The sequence below is a fragment of the Sus scrofa genome, chromosome 5 (assembly GCF_054392235.1).
Source record: "Sus scrofa isolate SSC_HxYL_T2T_F1_AM1 chromosome 5, Sscrofa_HxYL_maternal_Yorkshire_Landrace_v2.0, whole genome shotgun sequence".
NCBI lineage: Eukaryota > Metazoa > Chordata > Mammalia > Artiodactyla > Suidae > Sus > Sus scrofa.
The window spans coordinates 104,715,468-104,741,613 of record NC_139387.1 but is presented as its reverse complement, the minus strand read 5'-3'; the positions used below and the strand labels follow the sequence as shown (position 1 = coordinate 104,741,613).

General features: G+C 36.7%; 1 long non-coding RNA gene across 4 annotated transcripts in view; it reads left to right on the top strand.

Annotated features, from left to right (window-relative positions):
- LOC146403598 (uncharacterized) overlaps positions 1-26,146 on the top strand; it is a 686,469-nt gene that overhangs the window by 421,017 nt on the left and 239,306 nt on the right. Inside the window, exon 4 of one of the 4 annotated variants that reach the window (XR_014845504.1) lies at positions 25,409-25,620. The exons of the other annotated variants lie outside the window; for them this stretch is intronic. This is a non-coding gene — a long non-coding RNA (uncharacterized LOC146403598). Of the gene's footprint in view, positions 1-25,408; positions 25,621-26,146 lie in introns of those variants that run through there. 4 annotated transcript variants of the gene reach the window in all.

Here is a 26,146-nt window from a genome sequence, read left to right as displayed (position 1 = left end):
GAGAGTAGTGAGATGGCAAATCAGTGCCAGGAAGCAGAATCAGTGCCTAATAAAATGCACCTCCTACCCCACAGTCACAGAGATGTGGCCTCACTTATCCCACGGGGTCTCAAAATGTTTATGGACCAGTGACTGCTATGTGCCACAGACTATCTAAATAGAAGTTTTTATTGAGGATGCCCTTTCTGTGTCCTACCACTGTCTGTTGAAGCAGTGTTCTCTTCCTAGTTTATAAACCTTTGAATCATGAGGAACTAATGCAAAGTAGATATTGATATAGATCCCAAGATCTTAGATTTCAGACGTCATGCTGTGACTTGATTAGGGTCTGGGGATGAGTGGGGATGTGTTTTACATGTAGTGAGCTTGTGAATAAATGAGACCAAAAGAGCCCACTGCATTTAGTAAAATTACTGGCTGACATTCTTCACTCTTCCCTATTTCCATAACTCTTGATATATAACTTTGTAGTTTCCTCCATAAGAAGTCAAAATGCACCTTTCCCTTGACTTTGGAATTGACTTTGGTCAGTAACATGTGGATAGATGTGACAGTGTGCCAGTTCTAAGCCAAGGTACTGATTGTTTACTTGTGCTCTGTACAGCATTAAAAGGTATGTCTTAGCTTACCCACAGATCCAGGAGAATTAAAAAACTCTTGCTTTGAATCAATGAATTTTTGAGCGGTTTATTATCAATGCTCTCTAAACAGTGCTTTATTTACCGTGATGGCAGTAGCTAACTGATAGTATGAACCTGAGTGATTCAAATGATGAGCTAGTTGTAAGAAAATTTTAGAAGATACCCTTAGTTGTTTTCAAAGTGAATGAAATGGTTTATACTCCTCTTAGCAGTCCTGTTCAGTTCATGTTTCTCACATCCTTACCAACAATATGTAGTGTTAAAATTTTATTTTCTTCTTTTTACCAATCTAATGAGTGATTAATTAGGACCTATTAATAATGAATTTCCAGGTTTCTAGTGGTTTTCAGCAACTACTATGAATTCACTACTCATATTCATACAATTTTATCTTTAACAATTTGTCTTTTTGTATTAATATGTAAGAATTTTGTGTCTTTTTATATAGTCAAATTTCTGCTCCTTTTTTGGAAATGTGCATTCTAAATATTTTCCTAAGTATGAAGATTTTATTATTACATAGTTAATTAATCATTTCCACATGCAGAAGTATATAATTGCATGTAGTTAAATTTATGATTTATTATTTTTGATTTTTGGTCTTTTAAAAGATCTTAATATTACCACAGTGTCCAAAAGCATTTCTTTATTTTCTTCCAAGTTATTTTTGTAATCTTGCTTTATAAATACACACATTTGTTTGGGTTGAATTGTGTCCCCCTAAAAAATATGTTTAAATCCTAATTCTCATGTGATTTAATTTGGAAACAGGGTTGTTACAGATGGAATTAGTTAAGCTAAAATGAGGTCATACTGGAACAAGATAGACTCTTAATCCAATATGACTGATGTCCTTATAAGAGGAAGGAAATTTGGACACAGAGACAGAGATAGATCAGGAGAATGACATGTAATGAGGCAGCTGTGAGCCAGGGAACACTAAAGATTGAAGGCCACCACCAGAAGCTATGGAGAGGCAATGAAGGATCCTATCCACAATTTCAGAGGAAGCATGGTCTTGTTGACATTTTAATTTTGGACTGCTCATCTCCAGAACAGTGGGAGATAAATTTCTCTTTTAAAAGACCCAATTGCAATTTGGTATGGAAGCCTTAGGAATCTAATACAGACTTGGGTACTGGGAAGTGGGCTGCTGCTGTTATTAATACCTAAAACTATGTAAGTGACTTTGGAATTAGATAATGGGTAGAGCATGGAAGAATTTTGAGGTACGTGATAGAAAAGGCGTAGGTTCCCTCAAAGATGTTGGCAGAAATAAGGACTTTGGAGGCAGTTCAGGTAAGGGCTCAGAAAATATGAGGAAAGCTGCAGAAAAAGCTCCTACTATCTTATAGGATACACATATTATCATGAACAAAATGTTGCCAGAAATGTGAACGTTACAGGTGCTTCTGGTAAGATCTCAGATGGAAATTAGGAACATGTTATTGGAAACTGAAGGAAAAGTAATCCTTATCATAAAGTGGTAGAACTTGGTTGAATTATATAAGTACTTTTTTTGTGGAAAGTAGAATTAAAAAGTGATTAATCTGAATATTTAGCTGAGGAAATGTCCAAGGGAAGTATAGACGGTGCACCCGGCTCTCTTTGCTGTTTTTGGGAAAATTCAAGTGGAAAGAAATAAATTGAGGAATGAACTTTTAAGCAAAAAGTAACCAGCACTTAATAGCTTAGAAAATACTCAGCCTATCCTAAATACAGTAGAAGGGTGGGCTGGACGATCATTTAATAAAGAGGTTAAGTGGGTAATTCCTGAATCCAACTAACCATCTCAGCAAAAGTAGAGATGAGATCATCCGCAGGATATTTGAAGAGGGCTCTCAGGTTTGATGCCTTGGATCCCTGAGAACTGCAAGGAAGACCAAGAAGGTTTTAGAAAATACCTTCTTTTGTTACCAGTGGAAACAGTGCCAGTATGCACTGAAAGGGAAAGAGACGGCAAGCAATGAAGAAAAACTCAGAGGGAAGAGCCAGAATGCAGAGGTAGGCAGGGCCGCTACTGCCACCTTGAGACAGAAGGTACAGCAGGGAGGGGAAAGGCACTGCTCTGGTCCGCTTGCCCCGGGCTGAGGGACAGAGGGCTTCAGTGGACCCAGAGGGCAGAGTATGGAGCCACAGATTTTTCTCAGGCCTTGAAATCTGAAGGCATTTGCCAGGCTGGATTTCGGACTTGTTCACATCTGTAACCTCTTTATTCCTTCCAGTTTCTTCCTTTTGAAATGCGAACATCTATCCTATGCTTCCACCGTTGTATTTTGGAAGCTGACAACTTGTCTTGTTAGAGGCTTCGCAGATAGAGAGGAATTTTGCCTCATTATGATTCAGATCCTGGGTATCACCCATAATTGATTTAAATGATTTAGATGAGATTTGGGGCTTTAAAATGATGACATTTTAGATGAGATTTTGCTCTTAGAGTTGATGCCAGAATGCTTAAGTCCTTAGGGGATGTGAGGATGGTGGTGGATGTGTTTGTAAACATGGGAAGGATATGCATTTTTTCCTTAGGGTGGGCAGGGGTAAATTGTTCCAGGTTGAATTGGGTGCCTCAAAAAATTACGTTGAAGTTCTAACCCCACTTCCTCAGAATGTGACCTTATATAGAAATAGCTTCATTGTATGGAGTTCCTGTCATGACACAGTGGAAATGAATCTGACTAGGAACCATGAGGTTGTGGGTTCAAACCCTGGCTTACCTCATTGGTTTAGGGATCCGGTGTTGCCGTGCACTGTGGTGTAGGTTGCAGATACGGCTTGGATCTGGCATTGCTGTGGCTGTGTCGTAGGCAGCAGGTGTAGCTCCAAATAGACCCCTAGCCTGGGAACCTCCATATGCTGCGGGTGCAGCCCTAAAAAAAACAAAAACAAAAACAAAAACAAACAAAAAAAAAAGGCTCATCATGGACGTGATTAGTTTAGTTAAATTAAAATGAGGACACACTGGAATAGGGTAGGCACTTAATCTAACATTCTAGTGTCATTGTAGGTGGGGAATTTGGATACAGAAAAAAAAAAAGACAGGAGAGTGCCTTGTGATGAAAGAGGCAGAGACTGAGTGATGCAGTTGCCAGCCAAGAAATGCCAGAGGTTGACGGTAACCACCAAGAACTAGAAGGAGGCAACAAAGGACTTTGCCCAGGGTTTCACAGGGAGCTTGGTCCTGGTAATCTCTTGATTTTGGGTTTCTAGACTTCAGAACTTTGAGAGTAACTTTTCATTTTAAGCCACTCAGTTGTGGAACTGTGTTACAGCAGCCGCAGAAAATTAAAACAGTATTTAATACATCAGATTATATTATCAGTTATGGTATGAGGTATAAATCTAAGCTTATCATTATTTTGATGTAAATAGTTTTTTTCTCCAACAGTATTACTTAAAGAGTATATTATAAATACACACACACATATACCAACCTTCATACACACATACATATTCTTCTCAGTAGAGTAGAATTCTATAAAAACAACTCATTGTTTTACTTTGTGGACTTTTAATAGCATTTTTATAGTCAGTACAATTTTATAATGGGTTTTAATATCCTGTCTCCTCCTACAACTTCAAATATTCTATTTTGAGCCCTTTAATCCTCTATATGAATTTTGGCTTAGCTTAACATATTACGTATCATGGCACAAAATTGGAATTTCATTTAAGCTGTAAGTTATATTGGAGAAAAGAACTTATTTTTTCTATATTTAGTGTTTCTATCCATCAGCCAAGTACATAACTTTATATGTGTGGAAAAGCTTTTATATATTTATAATTCTTCTTTGGTGCCTGTTATCCAATAAAGTTTAATGAGTTTCTTCATTAAGTCTTTTTATTATTATTAAAGTATAATTGATTTACAATGTTTCATCAAGTTCTGTTGTACAACAAAGTGACCCAATTATACTGAAAAGTTTGTTCACAGATACTTTATAGTTTTCTTCCTATTATAATGTGTATATCCTTTGTCTTAGCTCAGACTGCTTTAACAGATTACCATAGGCTGAGTGGCTTAAACAACACACACTTATTCCTCACAGTTCTGGAGGCAGAAAATTCCAAGATCAGGGTATCAGCAGGTTGAGTACTTGAGGAGTGCCCTCTCCCTGGTTTTCGGGAAGAGGTGTCTTCTTCCTGTATGCTCACATGGGAGAAATTGAACTTGCTAGATTTCTGGCCTCTTCTCTTAAGGTCACTTATTTCATTCATGAGGTCTCCGCTCCCATGAACAATTCACCTCCCAAACACCCAAACCTCCAAATACCATCACATTGGGATGAAGTTTTCAACAAGTGAGTTTTAAAGGGCACGATCAGTAAACATTATAGTGTTCAGAACAGGTCAGATAATCTTTTATCATTTTTTTGTAGGGATCTTTATTAGCCTTAGCCCTATTATTGCCTATTTACTTAAAGTATATGATATTCTGAGCATTGTGTCAGATTTCTTTTGGTTACTAAGTACCTGATAAAACTTTTTTTAACCTTTCGATATGATTATATTTCATTAGTGCATTTCAGACTAAGTATTAACTGGATGCTTTTAGCATCCAATTTTAGACTCTACATCCTTTGCAAATTGATGTTTGTGTTTATTATGATTATTGACAGATAAGTATTCTATCATCTTCTTTTGTCTCTGATTAAATTTAAACTTTCCTTTTTCCTTAATTGTTCATTAATATGAAAGTTAATTTTTTTCTTTTTTTAAAGTTTTATTCAGACATAGTTGATTTATAAGGTTGTGATAATTTCTACTGAACAACAAAGTGATTCAGTCGCACAAAAACACATATCCATTCTATTTCAGATTCCCTTCCCACATAGATTATCACAGAATATTGGTAGATTCTCTGTGCTTTACAACATGTCCCATGGGCCAGTCATTCCATCTACCTCAGTGTGCATATGCCAGTCCCAAAACTCCAGTCCATCTTTCCCACCCCCCTTCGGTCCCCTTTGGTAACCATAAGTTTTTCAAAGTCTGTAAGATTGTTTCTGATCTTTAAATGAGTTCATTTGTATCCTTTTTTTTTAGAATCTGTATATAGGTGATATCATATGATATTTGTTTCACTGTCTGACTAACTTCAATTAACTATGATAATTTCTAGGTCCATCTGTGTTGCTGCAAATGATATTATTTCTTTTTTTAATTTCATTTTTTTGTGGCTAAGTTTTCCATTGTATATGTGTAGAACATCTTTATTCATTCCTCTGTTGATGGACATTTAGGTTGTTTTCATGTCTGGGCTGTTGTAAATAGTTCTGCAATGAACACAAGGATCCTGCTCTCACCACTTCTATTCCATATGGTTTTGGAAATCCTAGCCACAGCAGTAAGAGAAGAAAAAGAAATAAAAGGAATCCAAATTGGAAAGGAAGAAAAAAAAAATCACTGTTTGCAGATCACATGCTATGATACCTAGAAAATCCTAAAAATGCTATTGGAAAACTGTTAGAGCTCATCAATGCATTTGATAAGATTGCAGGATACAAAATTAATACACAGAATCTGATTGCATTTCTATATACTAACAATGAAAGATCAGAAAGAGAAATTAGAGAAATCATCCATTTACCATCACATCAAAAACAATAAAATAGGAATAAACCTACCTAAAGTGACAAAAGACCTTTACTCTGAAAACTATAAAATTCTAATGAGAAATCAAATATGACACAAACAAATGAACAGATATGCCATGCTCTTGGACTGGAAGAATCAATATTGTAAAAATTACTATACTACTCAAGGCAATCTGCAGATTCAGTGCAATCCTATCAAGCTACAAATGGCAGAACTAGATTAAAAAAAAAAAAAAAACAATTAAGATTTTTGGAAACACAAAAGACCCTGAATAGCCAAAGCAATCCTGAGAAAGAAAAATGGAGCTGCAGGAATCAGGCTCCCTGACTTCAGAATATACTACAAAGCTACAATCATCAAAACAGTATGGTACTGGCACAAAAAACAATCCTGTTTAATGGAATTGATTGAACAGGATAGAAAGCCCAGGAATACACCCAAGCAAATATGGTCAATTAATCTACACCAGAGGAGGCACAGTATTCAATGGAGAAAAGACAGTCTCTTTAATAAGTGGTGCTGGGAAAACTGGATAGCTACATGCAAAATAATGAAATTAGAACACTCTCTAACACCATACCTGAAAATAAACTCAAAATGGATTAAAAACCTAAGTGTAAGCCTGGATACTCTAAAACTCTTAGAGGAAACCATACGCCAAACAATATCTTCTCAGATCCACCTCCTAAAGTAATGAAAATAAAAGCAAAATAAACAAATGATACCTAATTAAACTTATAAGTTTTTGCATTGCAAAGGAAACCATAAAAAAAATATAACCCATAGAATGGGAGAATATATGTGCAAATAAAGCAACTGACAAGTGTTTGGTCTCCAAAATACACAAATTTCTCCTGCACCTCAATAGCAAAACAACAACCCAATCAGTAAGTGGGCAGAAGATATAAATAGACATTTTCCTAAAGAAGACATGCAGGTGGCCAAAAGGCACATGAAAATTAAAAATTATATCTTCTTTTATTAAGTGGCTGTTTACATCCTTTAAAATTAATGTTTGTCTTAAAGTATAAATTTATTTATTATTTCTATTATCTGGATCAATAAAAAAGAACTCAGCTACTTTAAAGAAAATTATCTCCCTCTCATCTGCTACATCATAAGACAACTAGATTTTTATCCTCCAAATTAATTATTAGTATTATTTTACACTCAATGTCTATTTGGATTTACAGTTAATTCTCTCATTCCCTCTGCTTTATTGTGTCTCTACATATTTCTCCTGTATTCAATATCCTTTTTCCTGATACACATTTTTCCCATTCTTTTAGCAAGGGTATGAAAGTGCCAATCCTTTTGTGTTTTTCTCAAATTGTCTAAAGTTTACCGTTGTAATTAGAATATAGAATACAAATTGGTAATCCACTTTTTTCAGAACTGGAAAATTCATTCTACTGACTTTAGGAATCTATTTTTGCTTTCATGAAATCTGTCATTCCTTTAGAGATAATATGTATTCTATTTACTTCCTATCTTTACCTCTGCTGTTGTGCATTTTTACCATAGCATTATATGAGTAAATTTATTTGCTTTCCCCATTCTCAATATTTATTTTGTTTCTTTAATTTGGAATTTATCTTTCAAAAATTCTTGAAAATTTCTTAAAATATTTTTAATACCTGTAACATTCTTCCTGGTCTTATATTTTGGACATTCTGTTAGATTTATGTTAAACTGTAACATTCTGCTCTCCTTTTCTCTTAACCTCTCACATTTTTAAAAATTTCTTTATTCTTCTATTTTCAGTTTTGTGGAATGCACCTAAGTTTATTGACTAGTTGTATTTTTGTGTGAAAAGTATATGTAATATAAATTATATATATATTTAATAACAATATATATGAACTCATACACACACACACACACCACGGAAGCTAAAAAATCAACCCTTTTTGATACTTATAATTATACTTTATTTCAATTCAGCAAGGAAATTCCAAGGCATTCATAAAAATTATCTCTTTAAGGAAAACTGCTTGTAGGGCAAAAGTGTGCAAATAAAATTAGAAGGCATCAGTTCAGTTAAAGACTGTCTGATTCCCTAACCTTTCCAATCTCTCCCCACCACTGTTTAGCCTGTGGATTCTCAGAGTCATTTTCCACACGCTAATCCTATCCCCATCATTCTCATACAATACAGTCTTCAAGTCTGAAGTAGGTTTGAGATTGCAGAGGAGATTTTCTAAGTTCATATATTTTATTACTGCCCTGGACTGGAATTCTGATTTCGTCTCCTGAAATTGAATTGTTGTAACTTAAAGTAACTGTCCTATTTTCTGCTAATTAAATTGTGAGCAGAAAGCAGCTGACTTGCCTTAGTTCTTAGCCACAGTCAGAGCAAGATAGGGTAGTGAGAAAGAGAAATAAAGTTTCAATTGGAAAAAATAAAAATCTTTAAAAAAGAAAAAGAAAATTACAGGTAAAATTTCAATTGTGATGTACCTGTGAGGCTTACCTAAGATGATGCTGGTTACCTACATACAAATATTACCATTAAAAATGGTCCCTAAAATTCTGAGTAGATTTCACACAGTCTGCTTTATAGAACATTCTTCTTAGATCTAGATCCATTTCACACCATTATTTTCATTTTATAATATAAGGCAATTTTAATGTAGCATATGAGATTAACTGCAATGGAATAATCTAGTTACCAGTACTTAAATTTAGTAATTTTAGATGCAGAAAGTAGAATGAATTTAGATCATACAAAATTCAAAAATTAAGCTTTAAGGAATGTACCCAAACTTAGTAATGAACGGTATTTAGTAACATTGAGGCAAATATTTACTATTGTTAAATAATTGGAAATCCATGATCACATAAGAGTGTGTGGACTTTTGGTAAACAGCTCTATCATAGTGATGTAGTAGTCAGTAGAAAATACTTGAACCATGTTAGTTACTGAAAGCACTGCCTGAGTAGCAAAGCAAAGCACAGTCTTTATTATCTATGTTTCCATATATTTACACTGAATAAAAACAATTAGGAAAGTAATAAACCTATATTCCATTTAACTTTCACAATATTGTGTTAATCTCTTAATTTAAGTAATTAAGAAAATCATTGAATATGAAAACATAAGGACTAGCTCCCAGTTATTGTGAAATAGAAACTTAAATGCTTATTGTTAATACTGTAGTAATATTATTACCAGGACTTGATCTAGATCTCAGTTTTTATACTACATATACTAATTGCCAACAAGTATATACCTATGAATGCACAGAAAACCTCATAGACTTGAAAGAAAGAGCTTCATTATAAAGTTTTATGGGTTTTTTTGTTTGGTTAGTTTTGGGTTTTGTTTTTGCCAAGTATCATGTGTGTTCTATTTTTTATTGATTTATAATTTTAGATTAGTTTCAGGTATGTAGTATAGTGATTTAGTATTTTTACAAATTATACTCCTTTAAAAGTTAATACAAAATAATGGCTATAATTCTCTGGGCTATACATCCTGTATCCCATTTTATACATTGTGGTTTATAGCTCCTGTACCCCTGACTTAGGTCTTCTGCTTCTCTTTCTGGGAACCATTAATTTGTTTTCAATATCAGTGAGTCTTTTTCTTTTTTGCATATACATTCTTTTGTATTACTTTTTAGCTTCCACATAAAAGTGATATTGTAGTTTTATCTTTCTCTGTCTGACTTACTTCACTAAGTATAATATCCTCTAGGTTCATCCATGTTGTTGCAAATGGCAGAATTTTCTTCTTTTTTTATGGCTACTGCAATGTGTGTGTATATATACTGCATCTTCTTAATCCATTTTGTCTGTCACACCTGTCAGAATGGCTATCATCAAAAAATCTATAATGCAGTTCCCACTATGACAGAGTAGGCTAATGATCTGGCTTGTCTCTGGGGAACACTGGTTCGATCCCTGGCCTGCTGCAGTGAGTTAAGGATCTGATGTTGCTATGCTGTGGCATAGGTCATGGTTCTGACTCAGCTTCATTCTCTGGTTCAGGAACTTCCATATACTGCAGGTGTAACTGAAAAAGGAAAAAAAAAAAAAGTCTACAAGTAATAGATGTTGGTGAGGATGCAGAGAAAAGGGAACTCTTGTATGCTACTGGTGAGAATGTAAATTGGTGTAGCCACTATGGGAAATAGTATGGAGTTTCCTTTAAAAACTAAAAATAGAACTACTGTATGATCCGGCAATTCATTCCACTCCTGGGTATTGTTCAGAAAAAACAAAAACACTACTTTGAAAAGATACATGCACCCCAGTGTTCATAAAACCACCATTTATAGTAGCCAAAATGTGGAAACAACTCAAGTGCCCAAGTTCTTTGGGTTTTGGTAAGTGAATCATGCCAGGCATTCATCCTTACAATGTCCTACAGGATAGTTTCATCATAAAAACAAAAACAAAACAAAACCAAAATACCAGTGCCTTACCTATTCAATATTCCTTATCTGATTCTGAGCCTCTGACAACCACTGAACTTTTTTTTATTATTAAAGTATAGTTGATTTAGTGTTTCATCAAGTTCTGTTGTGCAACAAAGTGGCCCAATCACACACATTTCCCTGTGCTGTATGGCAGGATCTCATTGCCCATCCTTTCCAAATATAACAATGTGCATCCTCAGAACCCCCAAAATGTCCATCCATCCCACTCCCTCTCCTCCCCCACCTCCAGGAACCTCAAGTCTACTCTTCTTGGCCATGATCTGTTTCTATTTTTTGTTTGTTTGTTTATTATTTTTAGATAGGATCATATGTTCCATATTTTAGATTCCACAAATAAGTGCTGTTTTATGGTATTTGTCTTTTTCTTTCTGGCTTACTTCACTTAGTATGAGGGTCTCTAGATCCATCCATGTTGTTACAAATGGCATTAGTTTGTATTTTTTATGGCTGAATAATATTCCATTGTATATATATACCACATTTATTAATCCATTAATCTGTTGATGGACATTTTGGCTGTTTCCATGTCTTGCCTATTGTGAATAGTACTGCTATAAACACTGGGGTGCATGTGTCTTTTTCAATGAAAGTTTTGCCCAGATATACACCCGCATATGGTAGCTCTATATTTAGTTTCCTGAGGTACCTCCATACTGTTTTCCATAGTGGTTGTACCAATTTACATTCCCACCAGCAGTGGAGGATACCTTTTTCTCCATATCCTCTCCAACATTCGTTATTTGTTGACTTGTTAATGACAGCCATTATGACTGGTTTGAGGTGGTACCTCATGGTAGTTTTGATTTGCATTTCTTTAGAATTAGTGATATTGAGCATTTTTTTATGTGCCTGTTGACCATCCATTTGTTTTCTTTGGAAAAATGTCTGTTTAGGTCTTCTGCCCATTTTTTAGTTAGGTTGTTTGTTTTTTTGTTGTTGATTTGCATGTATTGTTTGTATATTTTGGAGATTAGGCCATTGTCTGTTGCATCATTGGCAAAGATTTCCTCTCATGCTGTGGGTTGTCTTTTTTTTTTTTTTTTTAATGGTTTCCTTTGCTGTGTAAAAGCTTTGTGTTTGATTAGGTCTCATTGGTTTGTGTCTTTATATTCATTATTCTAGGAGGTGGATCAAACAAGATGTTGCTGTGATTCATGTCAAAGAGCATTCTGCCTATGTTTTCCTCAATGAGTTTTATAATGTCTGACCTTATATTTAGGTCTTCAATCCATTTTGAGTTTATTTTGGTATATGGTATTAGATAGTGTTCTACTTTCATCTTTTTATATGTAACTTTCCGGTTTTCCCAGCACCATTTAGTGAAGACATTATCTTTCTTCCACTCTATGTTCTGTCCTCCTTTGTCATAGATTAGTTGCCCATATGTGCTTGGGTTTATATCTGGGCTTTCTATCCTGTTCCATTGGTCTATATTTCTATTTTTGTGCTAGTACCATGTTGTTTTGATGACCGTAGCTTTGCAGTATTGTCTAAAAGTCAGGAAGCTTGATTCCTCCATTTTCATTTTTCTTTTTCTTTTCCTTTTTTTTTTTTTTTCTTTTTGTCTTATCTAGGGCCACACCCATGGCATATGGAAGTTCCCAGGCTAGGGGTCTAATCAGAGCTGTATCTGCTGGCCTATGCCAGAGCCACAGCAATGCCAGATCTGAGCCACATCTGCAACCTACACCACAGCTCATGGCAATGCTGGATCCTTCACCCACTGAGCAAGGCCAGGGATCAAACCCACAACCTCATGGTTGCTAGTCAGATTCATTAACCACTGAGCCATAATGGGAACTCCTCATTTTTATTTTTCAATATTGCTTTGGATAGTCAGGGTCTCTTGTGTTTCCATATAAATTTTAAAATATTCTGTTCTAATTATGTGAAGAATGTTTTTGGTAATTTGATAGGGATTGCATTGAATCTATAGATTGCCTTGGGTAGTATAGTCAATTTTGATAACTTTGATTCTTCCAATCCAAGGGCATGGTATATCTTTCCATCTGTTTGTGTTGTCTTTAGTTTCATTCATCAGTGATTTATAGTTTTCAGAGTATACATCTTTAATCTTTTTTAGGTAGGTTTATTCCTAGGTATTTTATTCGTTCTGAGGTGATTGTAAATGGGATGGTATCTCTCATTTCTCTTTCTGGTCTTTCATTATTAGTATAAATAAATGAAATTGATTTCTGTGTATTAATTTTATAGCCTGCGACTTTGCCACATTCCTTGATGAGTACTAAAAGTTTTCTGGTGCTATCTTTAGGGTTTTTTAAGTACAGAATCATGTCATCTGCAAACAGTGATAATTTTACTTCTTTTCCAATTTGGATTCCTTTTATTTCTTTTTCTTCTCTGCCATTGCTAGGACTTCCAAAACTATGTTGAATAATAGTGGTGAATGTGGACATCCTTGTCTTCTTCCTGGTCCTAGTGGAAATATTTTCCATTTTTCACCATTGGGAATGATGTTAACTGTGGGTTTTTCATGTGTGTTTTTTATTATGTTGAGATAGGTTCCCTGTATCCCCACTCTCTGGAGAGTTTTTATCAGTAATGGGTGTTGAATTTTTGTTAAAAACCTTTTCTGCATCTATTGAGATGATCATGTGGTTTTTGTTCTTCAGTTTGTTGATGTGGTGTATCACTTGATAGATTTGCAGATTCTGAGGAATCCTTGCATCCCTGGGATAAATCCTACTTGATCATGGTGTAGGATCCTTTTAATATATACTTAGATTCAGTTTGCTATTTTGTTGGGGATTTTTCATCTGTGTTCATCAGTGGTATTTGTCTGTAGTTTCTTTTTTTGTGTGTGGTATCTTTGTCTGGTTTTGGTATCAGGGTGATGGTGGCCTCATAGAATGAGCTTGGGCATGTTCCTTCCTCTGCTATTTTTTGAAAGATTTTCAGAAGCATAGACAATAACTCTTCTCTGAACTTTAGAATTCACCTGTGTATCCCTCAGGTCCTGGACTTTTGTTTTTTGGAAGGTTTTTACCACATATTCATTTTTGTTACTTGTGATTGTTCTGTTTATATTTTCATTTTCTTCTTGTTTCAGCCTTAGTAGGTTTTGCCTTTGTAAGAACATGCCCATTTCTTCTTGGTTGTCCATTTCATTAGCATATAATTGCTTATAGTATTCTCTTATGATCCTTTGTATTTCTGTAGAGTCAGTTGTGATTTCTCCTTTTGCATCTCTAATTTGATTGATTTGAACCTTCTCCCTTTTTTCTTGATGAGTCTGGCTAAAGGCTTATCACTTTTGTTGATCTTTTCAAAGAACCAACTTTTGGTTTGATTGATCTTGTCTATTGTCTTATTTGTCTCTAATACATTTATTTCTGCTCTGATCTTTATTTCTTTCCTTCTGCTAATTTTGTTCTATGTCTGTTTTTCCTTATCTAATTTTTTAGGTGCAAGTTTAGGTCGTTTATTTGAGCTTTTTCTTCTTTCTTAAGGTAAGATTGTATTGCTATAAACTTTCAGGATGCTTTTCTGTGTCACATAGGTTTGGTGGTGTTGTATTTTGGTGTCATTTGTCTGCAAGTATGTTTTGATTTCCTCTTTTATTTCTTCAATGATCCATTGGCTGTTCAGTAGCATATTTTAGCTTCCAGGAATTTGTGTTTTTTGCTATTTTTTTCTTGTAGTTGATTTCCAGTCTCATAGCATTGTGGTCAGAGAAAATGCATGGGACAATTTCAACTTTTTTAAATTTACCAAGGCCTGGTCTGTGACCCAAAATATGATATATCCTGGAGAATATTCCATGTGTACTTGAGCAGAATGTATATTCTGTTGCTTTGGGATGGAATGTTCTATAAATATCAGTTAAATCTATCTGGTCTAGAGTATCATTTATGGTCTGTGTTTCCTTGTGGATTCTCTGTCTCTTGATGTTACTGGGATGTTAAAGTACCCTGCTCTTATTATGTTTCTATCAGTATCATTTATGGCTCTCAGCAGTTGCCTTATATATTGAGGTGCTCCTGTTAGGAGCATAAATATTTAAAATTGTTATTCCTTCTTCTTGAATTGATCTTTTAATTATTAGAGAGTGTCCTTCTTTGACTCTTGTGATTTTCTTTATTTTGAAGTCAATTTTGTCTGATATGAGTATTGCTAACCCTGTATTTCCTTTGATTTCCATTTACATGTAATAACTTCTTCCATCCTCTCACTTTCAGTCTCTATGTGTCCTTGGATCTAAAGTGGGTATCTTATAAATAGAATATATATAGGTCTTGTTTTTGTATCCAATCAATACATCTATGTCTTTTGGTTCAGTGTAATTATGGATAAGTATGTATTTATTGCCATTTACATTCAGTGTAATTATGGATAAGTATGTATTTATTGCCATTTCTTTACATCCTCTAGCTCTTTGTTAAACATTTCTCGTAACCTCTCCATCTGAATTGTTACTCTGGGTCTTTTTTTTTTTTTTTCTTTTACTCTTCCCTTCTTTTGTTGTCTTCTGTTGTGATTTGCTGACTATGTTTAGTTTCATGTTTGGATTGCTTTTATGTTTCTTGTGTGTGTCTATTGTACTTATTATTTTAGTTTGTGGTTCTCCTATTTTTGAGTCCATTTTTTATGTTCTACATTTGTGTTCTCGTCTCATGTCTGCTAGTTTTGATATCATTTTTTCTGATAGGTAATTTTCTACATTTATCTTTGTCTTTACCACTGATTTTTCTCTTTCACAATTTTCTTGTCTAGTTGTGGCTTTTTCCTTTCTGCTTAGAGAAGTTCCTTTAGTAGTTGCTGTAGAGCTGGTGTGTAGTTGCTGAATTCTTTTAGCTTTTGTTTGTCTGAAAAGCTTTTGATCTCTCCTTCAAATCTGAATGAAAGCCTTGCTGGGTATATTATTCTTGGTTCTAGGTTCCTTTCCTTCATCATCTAAAATATATCTTGTCACTCCCTTCTAGCTTGCAGAGTCTCTGCTGAAAGATCAGCTGTGACCTTTATGAGGGTTCCATTGTATATTATTTGTTGCCTTTTCCTTGTTGCTTTTAATATTTTTTCTTTGTATTTAATTTTTGTCAGTTTGGTTAATATGTGTCTCACTGTGTTTCTCTTTGGGTTCATCCTGTGTGGGATCCTTGGTACTTCCTTGACTTGAGTGAGTGTCTCCTTTCCCATATTAGGGAAATTTTCAGCTATGATCTCTTCAAATATTTTCTCTGGCCCTTTTTCTCACTCTTCTCCTTCTAGAACCCCTATGATGTGAATGTTGGTACATGTACTGTTGTCCCAGAGAGCTCTTAGGCTCTCCTCAGTTCTTTTCATTATTTTCTCTTTATTTTTTTCTTTTTTTTTTTTTTTTTTTTTTTGTCTTTTTCTAGGGCCGCACCCGCAGCATATGGAGGTTCCCAGGCTAGGGGTCGAATCGGAGCCGTAGCCACTGCCTACACCAGAGCCACAGCAACGCGGGATCCGAGCCATGTCTGCAACGTACACCACAGCTCACGGCAACGCCGGATCCTTAACCCACTGAGCAGGGGCAGGGACCGAACCCGCAACCTCATGGTTCCTAGTCGGATTCGTTAACCACTGCGCCATGATGAGAACTCCTCTTTAATTTTTTTCTGTGGCAGTGATTTCCACCACTCTGTCTTCTACATCACTTATTCTTTCTTCTGCCTCCATTATCCTGCTTTTAATTCCTTCTACTGTATTCCTCATTTCAGATATTGTGCTATCCACCTTAGTTTTCTTGTTCTTTAGGTCCTCTAGCTCTTTGTAAAACATTTCTCGTAACCTCTCCATCTTTTTCCAAAGTCTTGGATCATCTCTACTATCATCACTATTAATTCTTTTTCAGGTGGATTACCTATCTCCTCTTCATTTTGTTGTTTCTGTGTGTTTTTGTCTTGTTTGCCTGGTTTGTTTGTCATCTCATAATGGTTAACTTTCTATATTTATTGTCCCCTTTATGACAGGTATGTATATGCCACATTTTTTGCCTTGTCTTGAAGTTCACAGAGGTGTCAGTAGCTCATGTGTATCTAGAGCACATGATGGGAGCTCCCCTGAAGCTGCATGACTGTTATTGATGGGGTCCATGTGAATGTTGATAGTGGTTCGTGGTTCACAGGATTGCTTTCTTGGCAGTGAAGTCAGGTCAGGACTGGCTCCTGTGATTCCTTTTGCTCCCAGGCAGCTCTCAGAAAAGTTTTCTATGATAGGCAACATCAGCAATTGATCCCACAGTCCCTCCCTTTGACAGGGAGGTTCTAGGGATTGCTCTCTGTAGCTGGGTGGGCAGGGACCTCTCTGTAGTCACTCCCTTTGTTTGTCCAGTCTAGGAAGCATTCTTTGTAGCCCCAAGGGTAGAGACTACTCCTTAACTGTTGCTAAAAGGCTTTCTCTGTAGCTGAAAGGCCTGCACATTCCAGTGGTCCTCTGGTTGAAAGTTGACCAGGATCATAGAACTTGTGCTTTTTCTGAGATCACTGCATGAACCCACTAGGCTGTTTGCGTCTCCCAGGCTATGTGCATTGTTTCCAGGTTCACTTTGCCCTTTCACTGAGCCTTTTGGGGTTTTCCACCTGCGCAGCTGGCCTCTTTCAATTCCCAAGATCATTCGTGCTGTTTCTAAGTTCTCTTTCTCCATCTCCTATGCAGATTATGGCTCTTGGCCTGTCCACTAGGCCTTTTGTAATTCTCAGGACCTTTTGTGTTGTTTCTGAAACAGCTTTACCAGTTCAGTGGGCTTTTCACAGCTCTCAAGCCACCTAGGAAGACTCTTGCAGATTTCCGGTATTCTTTGTGCTTCTTGCAAGATACTTTTCACTGCCACCTAGGCAATTCATGGTTCTGACTGCCCAGGAGGCCCCTTGCAGAACCCAGACAATCCCTACTGTTTCTCAAATCACCCTCTGTCCCTTTGGCAGATTGAGGCTCTGTGCCCACCCCAAAGGCACTTTTTGGAGACCCATCCCTCTGTGCTATTTCAGAAATAACTTTTTCTGTCCCCTAGGAAACCTGTGGGTTTCTGTCAGCTCAGGAGGACCCCTGCAGACTTCTGGACAGTCCGTGCTATTTCCAAAAACCCCTTTTATCTCCTAGGCACACACATTACGGGTCTGCACTCACCCAGAAGGCCCCTTGTGGACAGCCAGGAGCTTTCACTGTTTCCCAGGTAACTTTCTCCATCCCAGTATGAGATCGAGGCTCCATACCCTCCCCAGAGAGCACTTGTGGGATCCTACCATCTCACACTGTTTCAGAAATAGATTTCTCCTCCCCCCAGGAAATTTGGAGGTCTCCATAAGCTTAGGAGACCTCCTGCCAAATTCCGGGGCCTCCATGCGCTTTCCAAAATCACATTCTGTGTGCTAGGCTGATTGCAGTCTGTACCCTCTGGGAGGCCCCTTGTGAACTTCCAAGGACTTTCCTTCTTTCAAAGGTAACTATCTGCACCCCAGTAAGGAGGTCGCAGCTCTGTACCCTCACCAGGGGGGCACTTGTGGAATCCTGCCACTCTGCAGGAGACTTAGCTTTCTCTGCCCCTAGGAGAGCTGGAGGGCCCTAGCAGCTTAGCAGGCCTCCTGCCAAATTCTGGGCCCTCCCCATTGTTTCCAAAATTGTGATCTGTGTGCTAGGCCAATTGTGAGTCTGTACCTGCCTGAAAGGCACTTGTCCACTCCCAGGAGCATTCCCTGTTTCCAAGGTGGCTTTCTCCAGCCCAGTAGGGAGATTGTGATTCTCTGCCTGCCCCAGAGGGGACTTGCAAAATCCCGCCCCTTTGCATTCCTTCAGCAGTAACTTTCTCTGCTCCATAGGGAATCCAGAGGTCTGGGAGCTTAGGAGATTTCCTGCTAAATTCTAGGTCCTCTGAACCATTTTCAAAAACACCTTCTTTCCCCTAGGGAAATCGGGGCTATCCACCCACACCAAGGGCCGTCTATGATCCCCTGAGCCTTCTGAGCTCTTACAGCAGTCACTTCAGTGTTTCCCCACCCAGCTGCTGGCTGGGGCTATGTGGACAGCATTATTTCTCTGTTCCCTCCATCTGCTCAAAGGCTTTCTTCTGCTTGCTCTACTTTCTCTGTACTCTTAAGAGCTGTGGGCTGCTGAGCAGCCACTGCTCAAGGGTACAACCTGGAGCTGGGGCTATTGGGGTCTTGCAGTCTGAGAGTGCTCGTGGGGGTAAGGGTATGATGGTGGATCCCACACCCTCTCTCAGTCTCCCCCTAGCAATGGTGTCTAGCCTCAAAGCCTGACAAGAATTCCTCAGCTCACAACTTCAAATGTGGTTATTCTAGACTCGAATCACTCCAGGCTGTCTGTCTCCACGCTACCCATTCTAGTTTTTCTCCAGGTTGACAGACCCAGTTTTCTGTCTGAGTCTGATCCCCAAAGGTGGACTTGCAGTTCCTGGCCCCTGTCCACCCCTGCTTATGGTTGGAAGGTGCAGGGTGATGACACTGACTGTAGAGAAGCATTTCCATTTCAACTGCTTTATTCCAATTGCTTTGTTCTCCTGCAGTATTCCCCAGTTCCTATCTGGGCTGGGCTCCTTGCTGGTGTGGGGACTCCTCAGGGTGCAGAGTTTCTTTGTTTGTTCTTCCTCCTTTCCCAGCTCCATGCCAGGGGCGAGGGTGCTGACCTGCTTTGTTTCTTGTTTTCTCTTCTTTCTTGTGTCCTGCCCAGTTTCGTGAAGATGTTCATTCTCTATTGGAATCTTGGGTTCTTTGTTCAGCCTTCAGCAAGTTCTTTTGGGTAAATAGTTCGACACATAGATGTATTTTCAATGGATTTGTGATTTGTGGGAGCAGGTGAGCCTCACATCCTACTTCTCCACTGCCATCTTCTGTCCCCTCAACCACTGAACTTTAATTACCATAGTTTTATCATTTCCATGTGCCATATAATTTAAATCGTCTCATACATGGGCTTTCCAAGTTGGCTTATTTCAGTATCAATATGCATTTAAAATTCATCAATGTCTCTTTATAGTGAGGTAGCTCTTTTTTTTTTTTTTAATTGCTGAACAGCATTCATTTGTGTGGAGACACCACAGACTGTTTATCCATTGACCTACCTATTTATTTTGCTATAAATATTCATGTGCAAGTTTTTATGTGGGTGCAAATTTTCAAATGAGTTGGGTGTACACCTAGAGAACAGCAGCGAGATTGCACGGTAAGACTGTGTTTAGCTTTGTAAAAATCTGCCACAGTGGTTGTACCATTTTTGATGTCCACTAAGTAATAAATGAAAGTTCCCATTTGCTCTGCTTCCTTGCCAACAATGAGTATTGTCCTTGTTTTTGGATTTTGATCATGTGTGCAGTTTGTAGTGGATTTTGTAATTGGCTTAAATTTGAAATTCACTCATTACAAAAGATACTGAGCATAATTTTATATGCTTATTTGTCGTCTTTCTATATTCTTTGGTGATGTGTCTCTTCAGATCATTTGGCCACATTTTTCAATGGGCTGTTTGCTTTCTTACTACTGAATCTTTTTTTTTGGCCTCTCCAGAAGCATGTGGAAGTTCCCCAGGGCAGGAATCAAATCCAAGCCAGAGTTGCAACCTATGCCGCAGCTACAGCAACGCTGGACCCTTAGCCCACTGCACCATGCCTGGAATCAAACCTGCGCCTTTGCAGTGACCTGGGCCACTGCAGTTGGATCCTTAGCCCACTGTGCCACAGCAGGAGCTCCGTTACTGAATCTTAATGATTTGCTGTGTAATTTGGATACATGTTCCTTGTATTTTTCAAATTATTTTCTCCCAGTCTTTACCTTATCTTTTTGTTTCTCTTAATAGTGTCTTTAGCAGAGCAGAATATTTTAATTTTTATAAAGTCTGAAGTATTTTTTTGTGCATATTGATTTCTACTTTCCCAGCCTCGTTTAGTTAAAAAGACTACCCTTTCTTTATTAAATCACTTTTATTCTTTTGTAAAGGATTAATTGATTATATTATTGTAGGCCTTTTCCGGGCTCTCTATTCTTTTTCATTTATCTGTGTGTATATAGGCTTATCAGTATCATGCTAATTACTGTAGTTTTACAATAATCTTAAAGTCAGGTAGATTGAAACTCCTTCTCCAGTATCATGTTTGCTATTGCATGTCTGTGCCATTCCACATAAACTTTAGAATCAGTCTGTCAAATAGCAACAAGAAAACTCACTGCAATTTTGATGGAAATTATATTAACGTACATATGATTTGGACAAAATTGACATCCTAACAATATTGCACCTTCCAATCCATGAACACAGAATCTTACCCTTTATTTAGATATTTTATTTCTTTCATCAAAATTTTGTGGTTTTCACATATAAATAATTCCCCTTTTTTTTTTAGATTTATACTTAAGTATTTCTTTGATTTTTTTTAAAGCTATGTTAAAAACAGATTAAAAAAAGAAAAACAAAAAAAAACCCTAATTCCAATTGTTTATTGCTGGGCTATAGGAAAGCAACTGACTTTTTGTATATTAATTTTGTAGCCTGTGACTTTCTTTTACTCGCTTATTAGTTTCAGACTTTCTTCACTGACAATGAAGTCTCATGTCAGCTGCAACAGTTTTTTTTTTCTCCTTTCCAATCTGCTTACCTTTTATTTGATTTTTTTCTTTAATTGTACTTGCTGTGACTTCTGGTATAATATTGAATGGGTACAATGAGTGGGACAGCCTTGTCTTTTCCTCAATCAAAAGGGAAAATATACATTCTCTCAACACAGATTTATATCCAAAGAATAAAAGCATCTTCTGGCTCTTTAGCTATGTATACACAAACGCACTCTCATTGACACATTAATTCACAACATATACACAATTACAGAGCTAAAAATGTGCTATCCCTCTAAAAAAGCCATACTTTTATACTAGATTTAAGAGTATCACATATTAGGAGTTCCCATTGTGGTGCAGCAGAAATTAATCTGACTAGTAACCATGAGGTTGTGGGTTTGATCCCTGGCCTCGCTCAGTGGGTTAAGAGTCCAGCGTTGCTGTGAGCTGTGGTGTAGGTCGCAGACACAGCTCGGATCCTGTGTTGCTGTGGCTGTGATGTAGGCCAATGGCCGTAGCTCCTATTTGACTCCTAGCCTGGGAATCTCCATATGCCCCACTGTGGCCCTAAAAAAAAAAAGAAAGAAAAAACGTAAAAGCATCACATATTTTTGCATGGTCTTATGGCACTAGCTGGTAAATTAATCCCTTGCTAGTCTGTATGCAGGTTCCAAATATAGAATGATGTAGACAGGTAAGGCTGTGCCCCGAATTTCAAAGATCTGAGTTCTGGACAGGGCCTCTTCATTAACCAGCTGTGGTGATGCACTTTTGGTATGGAACCTGTCTGGATACATGTTCTCATTTCCATATTGATTTCTTCATTGATTGCAATGAATCAAGATATAATAGTGAATTCTAAAATAACTTTCAGGTCCCTGGGTCCCACTCTTGGTGACACTGGAGAGGCCATGCAGCGAGAGGCCTTTTGAATAGTCCAGTACCAGTCATACTCCCTGTTAAACGCTGCCAATAAAACACCGTAAGTGAGACTAGCATGGGGGAAAAACAAACAAGCAAACAAAAAACACACCTGGCTAACCCCCAGCCAACCAATACCGTTATGTGATGTAATAATTCTACGTTATTTTAAGCGTCTGACTTTGGGGATATTTTTTATGTGGTGATATGAAATAACAGAAAATGTAGATCCATGTTATGTCTCCAGGTTCTCCCAGAAAAACTCCCCAAGCGAATCCAATACCTAGCCAGACTTGGAAATGGCTGAATTAAATGAGAGTGGATGGATTTTCCAGTTTCAGTATTTCAGGAGTCTAGGATCATAGTCCAGTCCAGAAATGAATCCAAGTCTTAATGTGACTCAAACTAAATAAAATTCTCCACATCACCTCCTTCCAGTAATCTAACATTTAGGTAGTCTCACTAGGCACTGTCACAAATTCAGAGTCACGATCCTATAAGACAATGCCAAATGATAGAAATACTGCAAATACTAAGCCTTTTGCAATCCTCATTATAACTTCCAATTGGCAGCCTCGTAGTCAAATCTTTGGTATCATGGGAAATACTGCATATCAGAGTGCAACTCAGGAAAGCTTATCCTACCATTATAGGGTTTCGATTTTAATACTAATCTATGTTTGAATATTGACTTCATTACTCAAAACTAAACAAAACAAAACATCAGCGTTAAAGTATTTTACCAACTCTGTGGTGACTCTAAGCCAGTGTGAGCAGTGTGTGAAAATGCCTCAAAGCCAGTGGTTACAGGCATAAGAGATTTTCACAGCCAGTTCAGAGTTAAAGGACAGGCCAAAGCATATGAGCTTATGATCTCCAAGTAAAAATATTGAGAAGGTTTCTGGTCCCAATGAGAAAAGTGCTTGATTTCACTGTTTTTTTGAGAGTCAGTGGTAGATCTTTGGCAACAGTCAGCTCCATGAGCAATATCATTTAAGGAAGCAACACACTAGCCTTTTAATAATTTTTATAACTGCTTCATAAAACCTAAGAATTGTTCTTCATTCCCTCCCTATACCAAGAAATTCTCATGTATTGAGCCAGATCCTGATATGAGAGGAGCTCTCTTTGCTGTAATGGCTTCCACAACAAACTGCATTTGGGCTCATTTTTACTGTTTATTCCTCTGACCAGACTTTTGGCTTTTTGTTTGGGAATTTTATCTACCTCCAATCTATGTTTACACAGCAGTTCAAGACTTAGTTCTATGTAAGAGACTCTATTCCCTTCCTTTCATTGTTTTAAAAAACTTGAAACAAGGAAAGCAATAAACTATTTCATAAATTATTTCAATTATTTGTTGAGTCGTCATGAAAACTCTGAGTAAAAAAATATGAACTTAACTTATATGCCCTGAAATTGTGAATTATGGGTCTCTTTTCCAACATTTCACAAAATGTTCTGCTCTAACTTCTGTTTGTAATTAGTTACTTTGGAAAGAGCGAAGCAGATGTGTTACAGTTTCTTTGAATTATCAGCATGTATTTACGATAAACTACATCTTCTGAAGAAACTGTGTCCTCAGGGGAATTATTTGTCTTATGCTAACGGACTTATTTGGGATGTGGAGTTAGTTGTAGGTTTTAGGTGTGCTGGCCTGAGATTAATAGAGTGAATACTTAGAGCATACATTTTTTTAATATACAAGATCATCATACTTGGTTCTGATCCTTTGATTTCTAAGACAGGATGTTCTCCAAGGCATCAATAGCTGGAAACGATATCTGTACAAGGATTTCCAGCAATTAGGATTGATGTTACAAAGTAGAAGAGTAAAGGTGACTGCAGGAAAAATTTTTAAAAAATACTGTAAAGCCTTACCTATAGTGCATCATAGGCTAATTCTATTACAGTTGTTGGTTTTTATAGGGAAGAAAATGTTCAAGATAGAGGCATATGTAGCTCATGAAAACAAACAATTCTCCACACACTGCTTTCAGAGTAATAGTACTTTTTTTTCATTTTAGAGTTTTATTGAAGTATAGTTGATTTACAGTGTTGTGGTAACTTCTACTGTTCAGCAAAGTGATTCTGTTAATACACATGCATATATCCACTCTTTTCCAGATTGTTTTCCCATATATTTTTTTAGGGAAATGTATTATTGGGAAAATGAAATGGTTTAATAACTCAATATGCAGATTCAAGGGAAAACAGTACCTGTTTGTATTTATTTGAATATATACACCCAATTATGATCTTTCAGTCAGAAAATTTTCCTCTTTCTGTTAAGTTACCAATTATCATTTTTCTACTTCATTATTTATTTAAGTGCATTAAAATCCTATTACTTCTTAATAATACGTGTACTTCTTTTGATTAAAGTAGTCCCTCAGAAATAATGTTATGTCATTTTTATTTTATAAATGACTTGGTTCCTAACCATTAACCAAACAAAGCAAATTTCATTTGGCAAATATACTTAAAATTACATACTAATAAGTTTACAGCATTGGCTTGATATAGCATTTTAAGTTTTGTTTTATCAAACAGTTTTCTCCATGTATTTTATTCTAAGTTTAGTGTGCATCTTAAAGTAATAATGAAAAACAAAAGTTATCCAAGTTAAAAGGAATATTAATAGCATTTAACTATCTTTTTAATCATGCTATCATGTGTCAGTATATCATGACTCAAATTTCTTCAGGGCCTGTGCCTTTATAAATTATATTAATAAGGGTTTCATATTTGAAATTTTCATCTGGCTTTTGTCTGTATTTGGCCATGTTACTTGTAACAAAAGTAATGACTCTCCTTCACAAAAAATAAATTATATGCTTTTGAATCTCAAAAAGAACGCTTGGAATTACCAGTGCACGCCTCTACAATTTTAAAAATAAATGTAATTGATAGCTGACAAAAAATTTAAACTAAGGAGGAATTTGCTCAACAAAGTATATTAATTAAATTTATTTTTATAGTTCATGGTTTAAACATGGCTTTATGTTTAGTGTGCATTCTAAATAAAATTTTGCTTTAATAAGGTTTCTAACTTTCATCTCACTCCTAACCTGTGTGCAGTAGAAATGGATATACTGTTTTTCTTATTTTATTTTAAAAATTAGACCTTGATTTTTATTTGAGAGACCATCAAAACTGTGAAAATGAATAACAGCTTTGGCTCCAGCCCGCAATCTGTACATTCCCATAACTCCCACTGAAACTAATTATTTTTTTCTTCACTTTATATTAGTAGGAGTTGGGCATGCAGAGGTTTCCATTCAACGGTCCACACTGAAGTCAGCGGGAGTTCAGAGATGTCGATGAGGGGTACACTCAGGACAAAGATGCAGAGAAGGGTGTTATCATTTTCTCAGGGTAGACCTTGAGCAAGAAAACATGTTTCTGAAAATTAAATTTTTTTGTCTTCTGAATGGGAGTTTAAATTTAATGTATGCTAAATGGTCAAGCTTTTTTAAATAAATGATTGAAAAATACATTTTTAAAAGAGATACACAAATATCTGAATTTTCGGAATGTATTGGGTAAAATGTATTTTTTGCTCCTCTTGGTGATAAACCTTTTTTTAAACTTTCCTATTTGGTATTATTACATTGTTTTGTCGACTGAAACGTTATTTAGATTATTGGGAAACAGTCCCGTGTACACATCCGTGGATCCTCATTCAGCCTATTCAGTGACAAGGCGCTTCAGGCCTGAACATTTCCTTACCAAGAAATAAAGAGCCCACTAAGTCTGCAGGGCTTGTCGCCTTATGCGGGACTTCTTTTCCTGCTTTATGCTCAATGGGTGTCCCTTACTGTACTTAAGTGTGTATGTCAGTGGACCTCAGGTATATCCCCAGCCTTCAGTAGTCCAGACTTCACAGAGGAACAGTCGGGGTCCTTCTGCTGGGGCGCGAGAGCAGTGCGTGTAAGGGCCACCTACTAGTCCTGAGGAATTTCGCACATTCCGTTGGAGTTGAACTTGA